Here is a 9816-nt window from a genome sequence, read left to right as displayed (position 1 = left end):
GCTCAAGACCAGCCTGAGCTATATAATGAATTCAAAACCTCAAAATCAAAACTAAACAAAGCAAAAACAAGAAATTTGAGTTCATCATAAAGCAAATCACCAAGATTAAAGGAATAAGCAAAATAGTAAATGTCTGCCTCCACACCCAGACCCACCTTCCAGGTGCTCACAATAGCCCGTGTCCTCTTAAAATCTTTCCCTGGCTCAACAAGCATACACCTATTTATATCTATATTGACTTCAAATGCAGTAAAGAGCTTAGACCTTAGTTATTGGTTTGTTTTTACTTTTGCAAAAACAAAACAAAAAGCTAGCACCACACTGCACACGGTTCTTCAGTTAGTGTGTCTGGGAGAGCTTTCAATATACACAGATCTGTCCGTTATCTCTCAGAGCTGTATCGGATTTCATTGTTTTTATGGATGTTGCATAATTTAGCCTGCCTTCTCTCAGCACACACTTAATAGCTTCCAGTTTTTATAATGAAAAAGTTGCACTGAACATACATCTTGTCCACACACACACAAATATTTTCCCATGATACATGTTAGAGTTAGAATTTACCTGGTTAAAATGTATGTGTATTTACTACAGTATTTCTTTGTCTTAAAGGAAATCTGAATCAATCTATTCTCCTACCACCACTGGCTAAGGCCAGCCTATGCCCTTGTCAATACAGGTCCAGCAAATGTTTTTAACCTTTGCCAATCTACTAGATAGAAATAAATACTACAAGCATTTGTTGTTGTTGTTGTTTTCAATGTAGCTGCTTACTGTGTGCTAATTTTTTCCTACGAACACCCTACTGATAATAGCTTCATATTTTCAATTTTAGACTTTATAAAACGTTGTTACTAAAGAAGTCAGTCCCTTGATAAAGGTATCTCATTTGACTTTGCTCTGGTATGTTTGAGCAGACGTATATTTTCAGTCGTAGGTATTCCGTTTCATAGGTCCTTTCTCACTGTAAAACTACAAATGGAGTCTTGGCTAGTCAGGTCTAGTCTGTAGCCCTGGCTCCCTCTGACCACCACAACACCAGCTTGTCTCTCCTAATTGTCTCTTCCTGAATCTCAGGGAACATTCTCAGCCCTGTTCCAGCTCTGCCCCTCCTCCCACCAGGAAAATTGGTGTTTTTCTTTTTCCTTGGCCTGTCTTTTCTTTTCTTTTCCAATAGGGGATCTGCCTACGGAGCTCACATTGCCCTCAAATGTGTGACCCTCCAGCTGCAGCTTCCCGAACAGCTGGTGTAAACAAGGGCACATTGAAACTACCAAGTGTGAAGAAAGGTTCATTCTGGTGAATTCAAAACTGCCATGGCTACCTCTTCGGGGCACAGAGAACAGCAAAAATGATGGAAGAATCTTGCCAGTTATATGGGGTTCTGTTGCTGTGGGAGGAAGGCAAGTTAGCTGGAACCACCTGGGAAGGAACTAGCCTGGGTGGGGCTTTGATCTGTTGAAGGCTTGTTTGAGTTAGTGGAGAACTAGCAGCCCTGTCCAGAAGTTGGGGGGCTGTAGGTAGCAGATAAGAAAGTGATGGGGTTTCCTGGCTAACAGAAACTCACATTATAATGTTTCTGAGGAACGCTGATTTTGAGTAGCAGTCCTTCCGTTTACCAGTCAGAAATCAGCCTGAGCTGAGGCCAGGCTGCCACCTATGATATTGTCAGTGGCACTGCTGTTTGGGGGGGCTGGGATGACAGGCATGTGCGAGCATTCAGGAACTGCATTTTCCTAATATATTTCTCAACCTTCTACTACCAGCAGGATAACCAGGAAAAATCTCATGTCCTTCCGAGACTTTGAAAGGATGTGTTCCAACTACTAATTACTGTGCCCTCTGTATGACCTCATCAGGAAATTGCTTTCTCAAACCCTTAAGTTTCTAACATGAAAATTTACGAATTTTTCATTCCTCCCCAAAATGATACTGATTGGGTCCCCCCCACTTTTTAACTGCCCTCAAGAACCTCATATGCCCACTACCTCAATCTTACCTGTGGCCTACCTTAATTTGAAAATCACTTCTCAGATACACTTTATCCAAAAAAAAATTTTTTTTTTATCCAAAATGACAGCAGAAAAACAAACTGTGACCTCAAGGGAATAAGGTAGATGCAATAGTTGTGAGTAATACATTCCTCTTGGGGACAGATTCCAAACCTCAGAATCTGCAACAAAACCTTTCCAAGACTAGGCTGAGGAGCCTGAGTTTGAACTCACCACCGGGCACACCCAGCCTTTTGACACAGCGATGTGACATCACCATCTACAGAGTCCACACTCATGCAATAGAGAACAATTTTGGGTTTTAAGTGAAGTTTGCCGTTTTGTGTGGGGTGGTGTTCAAGACATGTTGAAGAACATCTCATTTCACCAGTGTTCCGGATTCAATTTAGACTCGTTTTCAGGTCTTCCTCTATTGGATCACCTATCCTTAGGAGCTAATGAGCTCCTGTTCAAAGTCAGCAGGGAGCCTCTGACAGATCTATTCCCACCTTAACGATTAGCCCTGTGCTTAGCATGCATTGGTCCTGCTAGGCTCTGGTCCCATTAAAGCTTCTTCCATCGATTTCAAGGGGTGAGATGATCTCTCCTTCCTTCACGTGACTTCTTGATGTGGCAGGTGATACTGCACCACTTCATCATGTCAGTAAACTGTCATTTCCTGGTGGTACCTTCTGCTCTGCAAAAAGCTATGGCTTGCTGACAGCCCTGCGCTTCACTGATTTGAATGCTGCCCCCATGGCTCTGCATCTGCGCCAAGTACAACAGCCTTGCATTAGGAGACCAGATCATTGAGGTTTTTTTGACAGTGCCTTACAAAGTGCTTCTGTGGAAAACCTGTGACACCAACAGTGCACGTGACCAAAATGATGACAACAGGGACAAACACAGCCAGTCTGCACGTGCACAGGTGATAACAGCAGTCACATCACAATAGCTGCATGCTTTTTTTTTTTTTTTTTCAAGACAGGGTTCCTCTGTGTAGTTTTGGTGCCTGTCATGGATCTCGCTCTGTAGACCAGACTGGCCTTGAACTCACAGACATCCGCCTGGCTCTGCCTCCCAAGTGCTGGGATTAAAAGTGTGCTTCACAGCCGCCTGGCTCGACAACCTCCCATTTTTACGAATGCATAGCAATATATATTACAGAACTGATGGCATGGATTCCATTCCTTCCTATGCAAGGCACTTAATGTAGCTTCTGGCTCTTGACAATGATAATCAACAGCCCAACAGAAACAAGCCTCAGGAGACTAAACTCCCTTTAATTAACAAGCTCTGCAAAGAGCATAGGGATGCTTGGGTCCTCTCAGACACAGGTATTCTGGGAACAGAGGCTGTGGCAGCTGAATGACACCTCTTGAGATGCCACCAGTTTTCATTCAGTGGCCAGGGTCAAGTTGATCTCAGTCACCAGGGCTGTGGGATGTCCTGTGTGCTGTGAATACGTGTTGCTATGATTGATTGATAAACAAAACGCTGATTGGCCAGTAGCCAGGCAGGAAGGATAGCGTAGGCGGGACAAGGAGAGAGGAGAGTTCTGGGAAGTAGAAGGCTGAGGCAGAGAGATAATGCCAGCCACCACGATGGAGAGCAAGATGTAAAGTACTGGTAAGCCACAAGCCATGTGGCAAGGTATAGATTTATAGAAATGGGTTAATTTAAGATATAAAAACAGCTAACAAGAAGAAGCCTAAGCCATTAGGCCAAACAGTTTAAATAATATAAGCGTCTGTGTTTATTTGAGTCTGAGTGGCTGCTGGGCGGAACCAGAGATAACTCCAACTATGCACCAGGGCTGGGAACAGTCTCTGAGGTGCTGAAGAAACAAGAAACTCCCCTTCTGGCTAAAATGTCTAAAGGGAAGAGAGAAGGCAGTAGATATTTAATGAGTCCTTAGTAGAGTAAGACCTTTAACTGACACCCACTGTGTGCTTACATCTGTCCTGTGAAGTAGGAGAAGTACCCCCATTTTATAGCAGGGAAACTGATACTTAGTACAGCTCTGACGATCAAGCCTCGGGTTGCCCAGCTAGTAGGTGATAGAGCCAAGGCTGGTACTAGGCATCCATGCCAGCCAGAGCTGATCCCACAATTGGATAAGGGCACCACGGATGAAGAATCTTGGTCCTATTATGCAGCCCTCGTCCAGTCCTAGAATGCATCTCTCAGCTCCCTACACGCATAATCAAATGTTGTCTGATGCAGAAAACCTCTAAAATGTTTTCTCTGAAATAAAAAAGGTTTACAGTGATCAAGGCTATGTAGGCAGCAAGTTAATGTTGTAAACAAAATTGCCCCTTGGAACATCCAAGTCAGCTAATATGCTCAATTGCTTTCAAAGCACGTGTTTCGGGGAACTGTTATGCTGATTAGCAATAATTATAATCTACTCATTAAGAAATGTCCCTAAGAGCTGCTACAACAGAACACTTCATTGCCGAGTTTAAGTTACTCTGTGTACTCGAAAATAATGAAGCTACTGTCCTTTTAAAAATTATCTAATTTAGGCTTTTCACTCACTTATGCTTCTCTGCAAGGGCTGCAAATGAAACAGGCAGTGCTAAATTAAATGGTGGCATTCTCTGAAGGCCAGAGCAGCAGCTCTGAGGCCAGCCTGCCAGCGATGCCAAGGGGAGGTGCGGGGAGGGAGGAAGCTCAGGGAAGATTTAGATCTAAAGGACATTCCCTGAAGTCTACTCCCACTTCTCTCAAACATAGGAATTTCAAAGAATTTGTTTCTCCAAAGAGTCTTGAGACTCCTTGGACATTTACTAGAATTCACCGGGTGCCACCTTAAATCCTTTAGGAGCTAAGCCAATATAAACAATGCACACAGATTGAGAACTTAATATCGGCAGGCACTCAACAGGCTGAGTGCCTTATCTCCAGTTTTAGTTAAATCCTCTTAGTTATCAGAAACACACAGAGAAACCCAAGGATGGCTGCAGGGAAGCCACAGGAACACCAGAAACTGTCACAGAGCCCCGAGAGCAGGAACCCTGGCAGCTGACTTCATGGAAACCATCACCGGATCCATTAAGCTCCAGCCTCCTCAAATTCCATGAATCTACAACAGGCATGTGGAACTGTACACTCTGATAAACACTGGAGCTGTTAGCAACTCCGGAGGTCAAGGCAAGATGATCTCCTGGACTCAGGAGATCAAGGCCAGCCTGAGGAACATAGCAAGACCCTGGCCTGTCTCAAAAAAAAAAAAAAAAAAAAAAAAAGAAAGGGAAGAAAGGAAGAGAAAGAAAGGGGAAGGAAAAAAGAAAGAAGGGATGACGGCGGAACCTTTCCACAAGGACCTTTCTCTTTACATCTATAAATTTGCTCTCAATTGCAAGAAACAGACCACCCCATTCAAAGAGCTTTAAGCAATAAGGACATTGTCTCACAGAACTGGAAATGTAGACATATTTGCTTTTGAGGCCAACTAGCCATGTCATCAATAAGCAGGGCTTGTTCCTGCTCTGTTTTACACCAGGTCAATTTTATCCTAAGGCTGATTCTTTTGAATTTGGATGTAGAGCCTTGGACTATGGGAAAGTAGGTTTACACGGTCTCTCACTGCCACTATCAATAGGGAAATATTACTCAGAAGCTTATACCCAGCATGCCATTGACTTGAATTAAGTCGCATGCTGTCTTTTTTTTTTTTTTTTTTTTTTTGGTTTTTCGAGACAGGGTTTCTCTGTGTAGCTTTGCGCCTTTCCTAGGACTCACTTGGTAGCCCAGGCTGGCCTTGAACTCACAGAGATCCGCCTGGCTCTGCCTCCCGAGTGCTGGGATTAAAGGCGTGCGCCACCACCGCCCGGCTCGCATGCTGTCTTTAAAGTAACCCCCTAGGCTAGCAGGTTTTAGTCTAGACTCCTGTCCTAGTCAGTAGCAATGAAAAAAGGGGCTGTCAAAATTGGTTTAGACTGTACATGGCAATCCCCTAGAATGAAGTCAGGTGTGGGGGTAGGGAGCAGATTAGAGAGGCATTATCCTATTATTCGAGCTCCAGTCAATGGGTACAGATTTTGAAGCCATATGGGAAATTATTTTGTTTGTTTGGTTGTTTAAGTTTTTTGAAACAGGGTCTCATTTAACCCAGGCTGTCCACAAACTCACTATGAGCTGAGATTGGCCTTGAACTCCTGATCTTCCTGCCTCAGCCTCCCAAGTGCTGGATTATAGGCATGTGCCATTACAGCTGGTTCTATATGGGGACTCTTGAAAGAAAAATAGATTGGAGGTAGGACAAGAATGGTGTTAGGGATGTATTAGTTTTGAAAAGCCTACTAATATCCAAATGAAGACTTTATGTAAGTCATGGGCTATATGAATTAGGAGCTCAATTAGAGTTATAACTTTGAGGGCCATCGGCCTATCACTAGAACTTAAAACCATAGGAAAAAAGAGAAATCTACTAAAGAAAGAGGGAAAAAAAGAGGTGAGAAGCCAAGGTCCAGTGCTAGAACATCCCAACATCTAAAGGCAAAGCTTAGGGGAGCCAGGAAAGGGGCAAGAAAGCAATCATGAAGGCAGGAGAACTAGAAACATGCTGTCCTAGAAACCAGAACCAAGTGTTTCTCTACCGACGCACTAGGTGTCCTCAAACGGTGTACAGAAGGCAGAGCCGTGATGTGGGGAGTAGACAAATTTACCAAGATGTGAAAAGACGAAGAGAGAATTTATTGAAATGCACTGCATGAAAGCAGTGGGCAAGTTCCCAGTGAAGGAATTGTGCCATTGTGTGTGGGGCGGGTCTTTTATAGCAGTTAATAATTTCTTCTTCTTCTTCTTCTTCTTCTTCTTCTTCTTCTTCTTCTTCTTCTTCTTCTTCTTCTTCTTCTCCTCCTCCTCCTCCTCCTCCTCCTCCTCCTCCTCCTCCTCCTCCTCCTCCTCCTCCTCCTCCTTCTCCTTCTTCTTCTTTTGGTTTTTCGAGACAGGGTTTCTCTGTGTAGCTTTGCGCCTTTCCTGGAACTCGCTTTGGAGACCAAGCTGGCCTCGAACTCACAGAGATCTGCTTGCCTCTGCCTCCCGAGTGCTGGGATTAAAGGTGTGCGCCACCACCGCCCGGCTGCAGTTAATTCTTCTTATCATCATACCACAGATGAGATGGTCAGCTCTAATTGTCACCCTGGAACAGTCTAGAATCACCTGGGAAGAGAGTCTCAGTGAAGGACTGTCTGGATCAGGTTGGCCTGTGTGAAGGGGAATTACGGTAATTGTGTTAACTGATGCAGGAGAACCTGCCTACCGTGGGCGGTACCATCCCTTGGCCCTGGATCGTTTAAGAATAGGAAAAGAGAGTTTAACGATAAGCATGCATACATTTGTTCTCTGTGCTCTGAACTGTGGATGCTACTACATCAAGTTCCTGCAAGGAACGAGTACAGGCCTGTCTTCTGGTTGACATGGTAAAGGAAAGGGGGAGAAATCCCCACCTGATGATTTCTGTCTTGACATGAGGAGCAAGGTGGCCAGCTGAGAAACAGAGAAGGAATTCTGAAGACAGACAGAGGCAGGCAAAGGTGGAAACTAGCAGCCTCCAGAAGTGGGAAATGAGACAAGGAGAATGTAGAAAGCTGACTCTGCAATGCTGAGGGTGACCATGAACTCAGGAGCAAACAAAGTTTTCAGCCACTCAAAGCAGACACAGAGTTGAGGTTCTAATACAGCATGAAGGAAGAACAGAAAAACAAAACAAAACCAAACCAAAAAAAAGGCAGTGGCCCTGGCAAGACAGTATCTAGATTACATCAAGTCACCTGGCTGAATTAGAAAAGAGAGGACCCTGAGGGGAGGTGACAGCTAGGGAGGAAGCTCATATCCCCCAGCAATGGCTAGTTGTCTATCAAAACTCAGTCTCCTTCCTTTTGAATACAAGAAAAACCAGCAAACGGCTAGCCAGGCACATGACAGGTCTCACTCTTGCTAATATGTGTCCACTTGGCTAGGTTCACTACAACGGGATGTCTGTACAAGGGATGTCTACCACTCACGGACAGGGGCCTATGAACAAGAAGAGCCGTCTCCACACTCTTCAGCCTTGCCCTAACTCAATGCAGGATGATGCCACAGGGGACAGCAGGGAGACCAGAGGCAAGACTTCTGGGTCCTAGGAGAGTTAGCTGCGTGGCAGACCCGCTCACTGACTAAACACCTGCCTGATCAGAGGTGGGGCTGTGAACAGTTTTGAGTACACAATGTCCCTCGCAGGTGTCTATGTTTGAGTGTTTTTCCCCAGATTGGTGATGCCAGTGTCGGAGGAGGTTGTGGAACCTTCTGCATCTAAGACTTCACTGGCAGATGTCGGGCCATGGAGATGGGTTATAGCAGGCCATTTCCTACCTAAGGTGTTTCATTCTGCGTTTGCAGCCAAGATGAGAGTAAATTAAGACTCTCCTCCAGCCCCATGAACATCGCCATGGCTTCTTCACCAGATAACTGAGAACTAAGTAAAACCAACCCTTGTTGCCCTAAGTTGCCTCAGTCGGGTTATTTGGTCATAAGTGACAAGAAAAGTAATATAGAGGTGTGGTGGCTAATCCTTTCAACTTGACAGGAACTAGAATAATTTGAGAGACAAAGCTGTGGGCATGTCTGTGACAGAATTTCAAGGTAAGGTTAATGGAAGCGGAAAAAACCCATCTTTTTTTTTTAGACATTTTTTTAAACTTTAATTTTTTTTATTTTATGTGCATTAGTGTTTTGCCATGGGTTTTAGGTCCCCTGGAACTGGCATTACAGTTTTAAGCTGCCATGTGGGTGCTGGGAACTGAACTCAGGTCCTCTGGAAGAGCAGTCAGTGCTCTTAACCACCGAGCCATATCTCCAGCCCCGGAAAACCCATCTTAAAGGTGGGTGGCACCATTCTGGATCACAGAACACACTCAGTAATCCAGTAGCTCTTCCCCAGGATTCCTTGCTTCTCCTTCACCTCCCACCACTGTCCTCAGGGAAACTCTGTAAATGATTTTTCTCTGTTGAATGAACAGCCACATCTTTCCAACTCTTAGTACACTATCACCCTGATTCACGGTAGGTACTCAAAGCTTGAAGGCAGAGAATAAATTTAGCTATTCAATACTGAAGACGACGACATTAATAGAACTGGCTTGGGTGCGGCTCAGGATCTCCTATCACCTTTCTTAGGCTCCCCAGAAGTCTGGCTGGCAGAAGGAATATAGGACCCAGCTGTTTGCATCCATGGCTCCTTCTACAGATTGCTTTGGTACAAAACATTTCAAAGGTACCTTCTGAGACAGATGTTTCTAAACAAGCGGACTACATCATTACTGGGGGAAACATTATGCAAATGAAATGTAAACAGGCTGACAAGCCCTCTGGAGGAGGCTGGTTGACAATGTGACAGAAGGGTGCAGTCTAGGGCCAGCAGGGGTCTATAGGACAGCTATGAGAGCCACCCAGGGACAACCAGTTTGATCTGTTTAGGGACACCTGGAGCTTTCCAGCTCCTGCTACTCAAGGACAGTACGTGCTACACATTGTTTGTTTCTGCCAAGACTCCCAGGGCTGCATGCTCTCTCACCAGCATGACATGGGCAGCAGATGTGAGCATGCTTCCACATGAGGATGTGTGATTACCTCCACTTCTCCGGTGCTAACAATTACCAGCAGAAAACCCCTGGGAAGGAAACAGTGCCGGCAAATGACTGCCTTTCATGCGGGCACTGGCCACTTAGCACACTCAGGAGCAGCTGCTGCATTCAGGGCCTTTCGCTTCTCTCACGGTCCCTCTTTCAACCCAAGCATCCAAAAAGGATCGGTGTAGGGGAACATCAAGCGAGAG

Source organism: Peromyscus eremicus, chromosome 1 (assembly GCF_949786415.1).
Source record: "Peromyscus eremicus chromosome 1, PerEre_H2_v1, whole genome shotgun sequence".
In the NCBI taxonomy this organism is placed as follows: Eukaryota; Metazoa; Chordata; class Mammalia; order Rodentia; family Cricetidae; genus Peromyscus; species Peromyscus eremicus.
The sequence above is the reverse complement of the archived record's forward strand: the minus strand, read 5'-3'. Positions refer to the sequence as shown.